The sequence below is a fragment of the Schistocerca serialis genome, chromosome 4 (assembly GCF_023864345.2).
Source record: "Schistocerca serialis cubense isolate TAMUIC-IGC-003099 chromosome 4, iqSchSeri2.2, whole genome shotgun sequence".
Lineage (NCBI taxonomy): Eukaryota > Metazoa > Arthropoda > Insecta > Orthoptera > Acrididae > Schistocerca > Schistocerca serialis.
In genome coordinates this window covers 870,619,900-870,631,775 of record NC_064641.1, presented here as the reverse complement: position 1 = coordinate 870,631,775, position 11,876 = coordinate 870,619,900, and positions in this window count along the sequence as shown.

Sequence of the window (11,876 nt, the reverse complement as noted above, 5' to 3'; positions counted from 1 at the left end):
GAAACGTGGCACATTGTCAGCTATAAAAATTCCATCGTTGTTTGGGAACATGAAGATCGTGAATGGCTGCAAATGTTCTCCATGCAGCCCAACACCACCAGTTCAGTTGGACCTGAGGAGCCAGTCCATTCCACTTAAACATAGCCCACACTATTATGGATCCACCTGCAGCTTGCTCAGTGCCTTGTTGACAAGTTGGGTCGATTGCTTCATGGGGTCTGAGCCGCACTCGAACCCTACCATCAGCTCTTACCAACCGAAATCGGGGCTCATCTGACAACGTCACGGTTTCAAGTAGTCTAGGATCCAAGCAATATGGTCATAAACCCAGGGCCGGCCGGGGTGGCCGAGCGGTTCTAGGCGCTACAGTCCGGAACCGCGCGACCGCTACGGTCGCAGGTTCGAATCCTGCCTCGGGCATGGATGTGTGTGATGCCCTTAGGTTAGTTAGGTTTAAGTAGTTCTAGGTGACTAATGACCTCAGAAGTTAAGTACCATAGTGCTCAGAGCCATTTGAACCATTCGAACCATAAACCCAGAAAAGGTGCTGTGGGTAATGTCGTACAGTTAGAAAAGGGACTCACCTCGTTCATCTGGTGTCATAGTCAACTAACGCCAGATTTCGCCGTATTGTCCTAACGGATTTGTTCATCGTACGTCTCACATTGATTTTTACGGTTATTTCACGCAATGCTGTTTGTGTGTTAGCACTGACAGCTCAATGGAAACGCTGCTGCTTTCAGTAGCCAAGTGAAGGCTGTCGGCCACTGCGTTTACCGCGGCGAGAGGAAGTGCCTGAAATTTGGCATTCTCTGCTGGATACTCTTGACATTCTGGATCTCGAAATATTGAATTCCCTAACCATTTCTGAAGAATTTCTTATGCGTCTAGCTCCAACTACCATTACGTATTCAAAGTCTGTCAATTCCCGTCGCCTCACTTGCTCTATGTATTCATCAGACGCACAGGGTGACCTGAGGATTAGTTAAGTTTTACCAAACATTCAGTTTCAATAAAACACTTATGACACTCACAAATGGTAGGCCTTTTGGATGGATCTTTACCATATGCTGTACGAAAACTACGTTGCACTGTCGTCGGAGACGTCGAATCTTCAAACCAAAACACACAGCCCGCTTCTCGTGGTCGTGCGGTAGCGTTCTCGCTTCCCACGCCCGGGTTCCCGGGTTCGATTCCCAGCGGGGTCAGGGGTTTTCTCTGCCTCGTGATGGCTGGGTGTTGTGTGCTGTCCTTAGGTTAGTTAGGCTTAAAGTAGTTCTAAGTTCTAGGGGACTAATGACCATAGATGTTAAGTCCCATAGTGCTCAGAGCCATTTGAACCAAAACACACAGCGAGCACGCTTGGGACCGGACAGGGCAGCCATCTTTGCTGCTACTGCCGCTAGCGCTCGCGGCTGCGCGACTCTGTACTAGCGAACCACGTGAGTCAAAGCTTGATCTATTTTCCTTCACGATGATACCAGCACCAAGTCTGCAAGTCATATGAATAAGTTTGTATAAATTTTAAAATTTGTTAAGTCCTTTTTGACAACCCCGTGTAGAAGATTTTCTGATTTCTGACTGGAGATTGTAACCTACCCCTCCTTCCCACTTGCGGCTGTTATCCACAATAAGCAAAGCTTTTTGTGAAAGATTTGAGAGGAGCGGAGTTTACAATAAACCTTCTAGCTTACTTGCCTCTTTGTGTAGAGTTGGCTCCAGTTTTTCTTGTCTAGGAGTCTGATTCTTGAAGCTGAAAATGTCACAATTTAGGTCCCTACAGTTGCACAGTTCTAAATAAATTTGAAGATTGTTATTGCAGAAGTTTTGTTTTTAGGTTAATATGTTTTGTCACTTTTTAGTACATCATAAAGTATTTTCATTTTTCACATTAACAAAGCCGAAATTACATTGTTCGCACAAAATACAAAAATATGTCAAATCACATCAGAGGTATGCTTCCTGCTGTCTCACTCAGCGGAAATAACAATATTGCAAAGAGTTCATAATTTTTCTTGGCAAATGAACTTCTGTCATTTGCTGTTACATTACTACATCCGATTATCATTTCATAAATGAATCCACAAATAAACATAGTAGCCAGTACAGTATTGTGTAATTAGTAATAGAAATTTTAAGTGTGCCAACAGTTCGTATTTTCAAATGTTTCTTAGAAACATAATTTTAACTATACATTCAGAACTAGTACTTATCGATTATAACATCGAAAATAAAGTAATTCCTCCGCATAAATTTTGGCTTGAAATATAACATACTGCGTATAAAATTATATGAACGTTTTCAGAAAAGCATTTGATATAATTTTGACCTATCCAAAATGCTGAAAATAATACTGGTATCGACAACTACTGTTGAGGAAAAGTAATGCTAGAGGAGGATGTTCCGTTACAACAAGACCAGTCCAACCCCACCCCTTAAATTCGAACCTTCGAAATTTGTGTGATTATTTCTTTGCAGTACACTGGTTGCCATTAAAAAAGTGAAGCGTCTGGACAGACATGATCGGATTTCAGTTTAACATCCTACGACTACACAATATCGTCATGCATACAATTAACTAGAGCTGCGACTCTCTCAGCCAAGTACAATGACCACTAGAGTTCAGTGGTTCTGTTCATGTTTAGTGTTGTTGCCAGACCTACGTTTGCGTAAGGGATACGAAAAGTTTCTGATATCGAGCAATCAGTGTCAAAGCGCACGGAAATGTCGCGTAGCTATGTAAAATAACGTTACCAGCATCTGACAGAGATGTGGGTCTCCATTTAGCTAGCTGATGTAATAGTGCAATATCCAGATTTGTGGGGGATTCGGTTGCAACAGTGGACGACATGGGAACGAGATGGCAAACATATTGTTCGTCAAAATACCGGTGAATTACGTTTGATGCCCGATTATCCTGTGCTTACTGCAACCATTATTAACGATGTCGTTGGATTACGTAGGAGTCTTTTGTTGATGATGCTCATGGCCAATAATATGCGCTGAACTGTGTGTTCTGAAACACTGCCGCCTGCAGCAGCATTGTATTCTGTCGCCAGATCGCCTGCTATCCTGTTTTATGGGACGTGAAAGCTTCGGACCTCCACGTTCTCTGAAGACGTGCGCACGTCCAGCACCTGGTCGCCTATTTGTGGTTTCACCATCCTTCAATTACTTTCCATAGGTAATCACAACTGTAGCACGGGCATAAGCGACCAGGTTCGTCTTTTCCGAGGTGCACCATTTTAGACACCTGGCCACAGCAGTAAGTCCAGTGTCAGTGGATTTCCGCATTCGACCCGTATCGTAACTACAATGGTTCATCGTTCGTGTCTGCATCGCTTATTTACTTTCCTTACAGCATCACCAGCCCACAACGCCACACCACGCATTCACTATTGGATCGATCAGTGGTCGCAAGACTTCGGCTCATTAGTGTATATTCTGTAGAGGTTATGGCACGAAGCAATGATGGAGAGCTGATAATAAAATATATATCATTGTTAACGACGATAGTTGTACAAAGATTCTAGATCGGAAGTTTTGTCACGTACTGCCTTTCAGTAAAAAACAAGCGAATAATGATCTATCGTGATTCAGCTAACGATTATATAAAAGAATCTGAGAAGAAAAATGGTCTAGAAACGTTATTTAGGAAATAAAATGTAATTTAAAAAATAATTTTTCAACACATGTAGATCAACAAACTAGAAGCGTGATTTATCGATTGTTTATAAATGAGGCTGAAAGCAAACGAACATTTGTGTTCTTCGTACTTAAAGGAGTCTAAGGTCACGATACACAGATACTTACGACTGTGTACCTTGTAAACAGGAAAGGGCAATTTTTACGTTCCGAACAAGCAAAGGCGTCTTATTCTACAAAAAGCACTTAAACTTATTAAGAAGTATCAAAAATTATATAACTATATCTATTTTGTCTGAAGTTCGAAATTTAAGTAATAGAGTTGAATCTACATGGCAAATAGTTAGCAAAATGTAAGGTGATACGAGACAGAACAATAAAGATAGCGATCTAGAATTCTCATCTACTTTTTCTTCTGAAATGCAAAAATAAAATCACATATGCAGCTGATTATGCTTTTAGTAAAATATTAATGATGTGTTGTCATTCAGCATTGAGCAGTGCGTGGTTTGTGTTGACTCCATCATATATTTTACACCCAGTTTTTGACGTACTTCCACCTCACTACATTAATTTAAATTACTACTGCCACTGAGTTTCTGCTTTGCCTGACCGTTAGCGGCGTTAGCAGCCCGTATCGATATATCCCCTCTCGTAGTATCTTTGCTCGACTGCTATTACTTCCCGATCGTTGTCTGTCGTAAGTCAGTTCGGATAGGTAGTTCGCGTGGCGAGTTCGGGTCTGCCAGTCAGTTGGAACGTGTCTGGAACGCAGTCCAGGTCGGCCAGTCGGGGAGTTGCAATGCGGCACTAGTGCAGTAGGGTTGGAGCAGCAGTGAGGTCTGCGTCGACATGGCTCGCCCAACCATTGCCGCCACGCATTACTTGAGCCGGGTCACGGTCTTCATGGTTCGTCAGTCGGTCGTCCTACCGAACGACACGTTCTGACTCGCCAATCGTTCATGTATCGGCTGTGTGTGTGTTTGTGTGCATCGACTCCCGATTTGTCTTCGTGCGCGTTTAGTTACTGTTGGGTACCGTTTAGGTCTTCGTGCAAGTGTTTGTCAAGTTGTTTGTGTAGTTAGCGTTATTTCCTTTGACAAGCGATTTTCAATGTTGTCGGCGTACTGCCTCTGAGAGGTCGGTCGCCTCATCGCGCGACGTGTAACTGGTTCTCTGAGCGCTTCTCGGCCACTTCAATTACCATATTTTAGAACTTGGACCGGTCCTTTCCTGGTGCAGGGATGTCGTTTAGCCAGTGTGCGTGTTTCCTCTGCATGGTTGGGTCTGAGCCAGTATTTCCGTCGACGTGTGTCTGGAAGTGAGTGGGAGACGCACCAGCAGTGCAGTGGCGACGGAGCAGCAGTCGCGGACGGACCAGCAGGCAGTCTGTAGGTTGCTGCGGACCAGGGAAGATATCTCCGCGCGGTGCAGTCGCTGGGTCCGCTGCCGGTCCCTGCGCAGTGTCGGAGCGTGTGTGGAGCTGTCCGATCGCTGCGAGCTTGGTGGTTCACCGACCCAGGACGTCAAAATTGAGTGGTTTCAACTACCCAAGCCACGTCCATTCATTTTGTGGTTGTTCGTTTCGGTGGTTTGTTGTTGGGGATGTTTTGTTGTGAGCAACACCGAGTGTTTCTACTGCTGGAATTTAGCCGCCATGCGGTTCAATTAACTATTTTGGCTGACTACAAGTCGAGTGCACCAGTTGAATTTTCTGCCTTGTGGCCGTTAGTGTTCTGGTTACCTGACCTGAACACTAACGTAATTTCAGGCAGCGTGCTTTCCGCACCTATTGTCGCTGTCAAACATGGTGTGTAATTTTGACAGCTAATACATACTCTATTGTGGATTTACACGTTTGTAACCTTTTCTGTTTGAGTTCTCATGCACTGATTGATGGGAAGCAAGTCGTGTCGGTCGGTCCGTGGCTGTCCCCTGGTTGGGTTCCGATGGATCAAGTATACCTGGGCTCACCACCTGTCTGACCTGAGTGAACGAGGGCAGACCGACCTTCCTGAGTGCCACCGGTGTTTAACTATCTGTTTTCAGCTGCTTAAAATTTAAGGCTTATGGTTATTTTTCATTTCTCTTAAAAATTTTGCAAAATTAATTCTTAAATTTATCTTTCAAGTTTAAACATTCCAGCCTTCTGCCTTTACGGTGATATCTCTTAAAATTTTGTAACTTAATTGTGGCTTTCAGCCATTGGTATTGCACCTTGGATATGTTTGTTTTATCTGATTTGGCTTGAACCTTTCCACTTAGCCGTGATATGTTTCATTTTTTATTTTATTTGCCTTTTAATTGCATTTTATCTTGTCGATTTCTAAGACTTCTTTAAGGGTCTACGGTAATATATTGCAAAATTTTGAAACTTAGTAGTGGCCTTCAGCTGTTGGTATTACACCTTGCATATGTTTGGTCTATCTACTTTGCTGTGATGTTTTTTTAAATTATTTTATTGCTATCTTAATTGAATTTTTGTCTTGTTGATTTTTTAAGATTTCTTGATTGGAGGCATTCAGCCGTGAAAGAGTTGCATTCGGTAAAGATCCGGCTTTGTGCCGCTTTGGTTGTAAAAGTGTTATTAAATTACAATACATTACAATTAGAAGATGAAACTGAACAAAACCTTATTTGGCCCTTTCCACAACCCTAATTACCTGTTCTGCCCAGCGGGTTTAGCGGGCGTATCAGACATATTCTATCTTTCCTAAAATATCTAATGCGTCAGTAAGACCGATAGAATTACAGAAAGAACTGGTGTATTCAATGGACATACCAGTTCATATGAAATGTGACACGAATGATGTAAATAATTACCATCTTCTTTCACTGCTGACATAATTTTCTAAAACATGTTATGACGGTTTGGGCAACTGGTAAAGCTAATTATACATTATGTCACCAAATTTTAAAGGATTGAAAGAAACTTTACTAGTCAGTATTTTCTTGTATATGTATATTCGCGTACTTATTTCCCAACATATCACATTTCTCCCAACAACAGACCAGTTTGTCGATGCTGTCCCTCTAGAATGTTTTTCTTTGTTGGCGGAGCCACAACCTCAGTTCTGCTTTCACCGATTCTTCACTATCAAAGTGAAGTCCTCGATGGTGTCTTTAAGTTTTCGGAACAGTTGAAAATCGGATGTGGCCAAGTCGGGACTCTATGGAGGTTGATAGATGAGAGTGAACCCAAGGCGTCGGATTTTGCAGATGGCGCAATGGTGTGGCATTGTCATCCTCAACAAGAGTGTGCTCAATGTGTGGACGAACTCTTGGAATCCGAAACACGATTCAGGACGCTGTTTCTCGCGAACCAATATAGCTACGTTACACATCGTCATGTTACGCGCTAAAATTCGGAGCCCTCTAGCGGCAGAGGGCTGCAAGTACGTGGATTTTAAAAATAAAGATGTAGAGTCATACTAATGCTTGTTTTATTTAAAAAGCTTTAAGTGTTTTCACATAAGAAATTCGGAATGACTGCTTTTCAGCCACCGCTTGTATATGTGTTCATGCTATATGTTACTGTAGCTCAGATCTTACTTAATAAAAAGCAAACAGCTAAGCGTGTTGAATAACTGAACAATTGCAGATCGCGTACACCTTACTGTTGGTGCGGGGAACCGTTGGGGCCTTACCGTCAACCATAGAGTTTGAGGATGTCATCAGGAACATTGCTGGGAATGTTCGCCACGCAAATGTTAACACTGTGCCACTCTTTTACCGAAAAGAAAAGCTTCGGATGACGCGTTTCATTGAATGTGTAAGTGTAGATCTGGAGTCGCTCAGTAGATAGGGGACATCACACACGGATGTTTCTGGCATTAAGTGACTTGAGCAGCTAATTTTCAAAAGCATTCTGTGTAACTTGAACAGTGTCTATCGGAAGCCTGTGATTTCCAACACTTTCACCGGACCTCTTTTTTGTTTACAAAATAAAGAACTGCTAAATAACTATGAACACAGTTGCAACAACAATTGTAAAAACAAGAAATGTGAGCTTGAATACTATAATGGTTAACAATCTAAAATCAAATGGAATTCTCCATCAAAACACATGAAGTTTGTCTGTAAAATCCGAGCTTTTAATACACGACATTCTAAAACCAAACCGTATTTTTGTAGATGTGCTATTCATAATAGAACTTCATCTGGAAATCACGTAAATTGAACTAATCTACCTAGATGGATACAAGTTGGTACCAGATTTCTGAAGTACGAGGAAAGGGGGAATGGCTACACGCAGAAACTGGGTGAAGAACCTATTCTATAAATCTCAGTGAACACTGCATTGAATGGCTATTTGACTGGTGTACTAAATGTGGAAACATAGAAGTTAGCAATTTTAACAAGAAATGTTTTAAACTTCGTTAAGCAATTAGAGGGGCCACTTACGAAACTTAGCAGAAATAACTGGGAAGCACTTGTATGTGGATATTTCAAAAACAAATTTCATCTCGAATAGTTCTCATCGAAGAAAAATAGAGCTACTTATGTCCATATTTGGTTCGAATGCTGCTCTAACATTTTCAGAGGTAGCAGAAAGACATAGTGCAATATCGATTAATAATATACACTTATGAGCCAGAACATTACGACCACCTATGTAGTCCACTTTTGGCACAGATAACAGCGTTGCGTCGTGGCATGGAAGCAATGCGGCCTTGGCAGGTCGCTAGAGGGAGCTGGAACCGCATCCGCACGCACAAGTCACAAAATTCCCGTAGTCGAGGGAGAGGGGCGATGAGCTCCGACTCCACGTTCAGTCTCATCCCAGATGTGTTCAATCGGGTACAGCTCCGGCACGCTCGGGGACCAGCACACCAATTGTAACTCGCCATTGTGTGCCTAGTATCATTCCATCACACTCCTGACCAAGTGATATGGCGCAGTATCCTGTTGATTGGAAGCCCTTGGGAAAAATGACCTTCGTGCAGGGGTCTATATGGTCTGCAGCCAGTGTAGTATAAACCTTGGCTATCATGTTGCATTGCATGAGGTCCACGGGACCCGTAAGTGGCCACATGAACGTTTCCCAGAGCATAATGGAGCCACCGCCAGCTTGTCTCCGTCCCGCAGATCAGGTGTCAGGGAGCTGTTCCCCTAGCAGACGGCGGAGTTTTGAATTTCCAGGGGCATGATGAAGAACGTATAGGGACTCGAAACGCTCTGCCATTGCGTAACGTCCAGTGCACATTTCAACTGCAGTTTACCGATGTCGCGGTGTCAACATTGGCACATGTAAGGGTCGTCGGCTGTAGAGGCCCATCGTTAGGAGTGTTCGGTGTACTGTGTTCAGAAACACTTGTATTGTATTGTATTGTATGTTAGTCGGGGACCTAGAAACGACGGAGGTACTCCGTCCCCGCCGCAACCGCAGTGGTCCACAACCCCACGACGACTACCGAGTCCGCCGCTCCACACCGAACCCAGGGTTATTGTGCGGTTCGGCCCCCGATGGACCCCCCAGGGAACGCCTCACACGAGTGTAACCTCTATGTTTGCGTGGTAGAGTAATGGTGGTGTGCGCTTACGTGGAGAACTTCTTTGCGCAGCAATCGACGACATAGTGTAACTGAGGCAGAATAAGCGGAACCAGCCGACATTCGCCGACGCAGATGGAAAACCGCCTAAAAACCGACTGGCCGGTTCACCGAACCTCCACACTAATCCGCCGGGCGGATTCGTGCCGGGGACCAGGCGCTCCTTCCCGCCCGGAAAGCCGTGTGTTAGACCGCACGGCCAACCGGACGGGCTCCAGACACACTTGTACTCTGCGCAGTATTACTGTCTGATGCTAGTTCCGCAACAATTCGCCACCTGTCCTGTTTTATCAGTATGCTATTAGTACCCCTGCCAACAGGAGTGGATATGGACGCAGATAACCTGGCGTGAGACTTCCAGCAGAGTAGTGGAATAAGATGTCGCGGATGGCGTATGCGAAGCGCTTTAGGGGCAGAACTGCTGACGAGTTGTTTATTTCACGGTTGCGATAAACCGAGCCCTTCAGTTCTTAATCTGCCATTAACCAGTTCAGACTTGGCATTTCCATAATGCCACGCTCTTGGTTCCATGTGCTAGATGTGTAGTGATTCATGCTGGTCGAGTTTTGTACCAGTCTCCATGCCCGTCTCTACGAGGTGTTCAGATGCTTTGCTCCCACTTAGATTAACTCACGCCTTTATTTTCCTCCAGCTCTCCAGTATCCGCAGTGGAGCCATTGGTGGTTTGCGTGGTTAACATTTGTGCAGACAGGACTGTTTCGTGGGGTTGTCAATCCGGTGCAGACATAAAAGTGCACATGGAGGACATTCATACATAACTGACCCTTTTCTTTTTCAGACTGTTCATTTGTGGACATCGTAGAGTTTGCAGTTTTGCAATTTTGGCAGTAACAGTTGCTCCTCCAGGAGCAGCAATGGCAATTGCAGCAGGGTCAGATGCAGCAACTGCTGCAACAGAATGTGTAATTGCTCCGTTCCCGTGTCACCATGGTGGCTGGTGGCTCGGAGCCTACAGAGACGCCTTCCTCCCATCTACCCTGACGCCATTCGCCAGTTTAAAAGAGTCTACTGAAAGATGGGAGAATTACCTGTGCAGGTTCTTGCTGCATTGAGAGGTAACGCGTATTGTCGAGCGAGCTGATAGACTGCCATGTTGTTGTCCAGTGGTACACGGTTTTTAAGAAACAGAGGAAAATTTGAAGACCTCTACTGAGTCCAAGAAACTTAACGTAGAGAGTATCGGTCTGTTGCTCACACAATATTTTGGTCATCAAAGCCATGCGGAGGTAGTTTAATCAGCACCACAAGTGCCCCAGACAGTCGTATGTAACGTGAATCGCCGATCTGCAACGTCTCTTGTGTAAGTGTAGTTTTGAGTGTCTCCAATGTGCTACATTGTATGCAGAGTCACTTGTGAGGGACATGATCGTCCGATTAGCACCCGACCCCGAGGTCCAATCTAGGGAGATGGCCTTGTCCACCGTTCTTCAGTTGCCACATCACCTTGCCTACCACTGAGCCGCTGTGTGTTGATGACATTGACAGAGTGCTGTGACGTCACGCCGCTGACTTTCTTCGCCCGTCTGGAGCTCAAAGGGCACGAGTAAGTCGAAGCGTCGTGATCCCAGCTCGCGAAGTTTCTCGGGTCGTCCGCGTCTTCCGCACCTGTCCCCAGTCGAAGACCAAATCCGTGGTCCTGTACGGATTGTCATTTGGTGCATTCGGAGGCTTCAGTGTGTCTCATGCCTTTGGAGGCTGTTCCCGACGCTCCACAATCATGAGTGGGCAGCCGATTGAGTTTCATGCAAACATCGGGCAATGGACAGACCAGTTAACTTACGCTCGTTTGGCTGAACTGTGTTTCAATGAAACTGTACTTATAGTAACAGTACTGTCCACTGTGGGGGCATTTCTTCATCTCAGAACGTTATAAGAATGTGGAAATGCAGCGTTATTAGCGGTTAATTCACCATTGGCGCTCCATTCAGGAAGTTATTCTACAAGTGGCTACACACAAAGAACATTCACACTGGACACAGTGACCGCTTCAGTCATATAGCCACCAGGCAGTGGTCATTATGACCAACAGAAACAATTCATACGCCTCTTCCGAAACTGCCGTATGTCTGGTCAGCTATAGACAATAGCTCTCCCCGGTTGTTTTCAGATGGCATCCACGTCCGAACTGCCCATCATATCTTCTGACAGCCATCTTGAACACTTCAGTTCTTGTGGCCCCTCAGACTTGGCTCGGTTCAAGAATCGCTGCTTCATGTCATTCCAGCCACTGTCTAAGACACTGCCTCCAGCCACAGACTTCACTCCTCCGCGTCGGACTGCAAAGCGCCAACTTTAAGGGTCAGTGGAGCGCAGCATACACGAGCAGCAACACCGGCACCAGCTGTCTCGCCTCTTGCCACCGGGAGCATCGGCTTCGGCGGAGGAGGAGACGTGTGAGGTGGATGACTGCGCACACAGGAGAGATGTCAGTAATAACGGCGTCTGTACGTGTAAATGAGTACCAGCACATCAAGGACTAACTATCTCATCCGCACAAAAACTTCCGACAACTCGGGAACAAAGTGCTGTACTGTTAGACTAGCCTGAAGGCATAATACAATACAGTGATGAGGATTTCCGTGTAACCACAAAGGTAAAGTAATAGAGCTGAAATACAAACTCACTCATTGTCCAATAACATAAGCAAATCCGAATCGG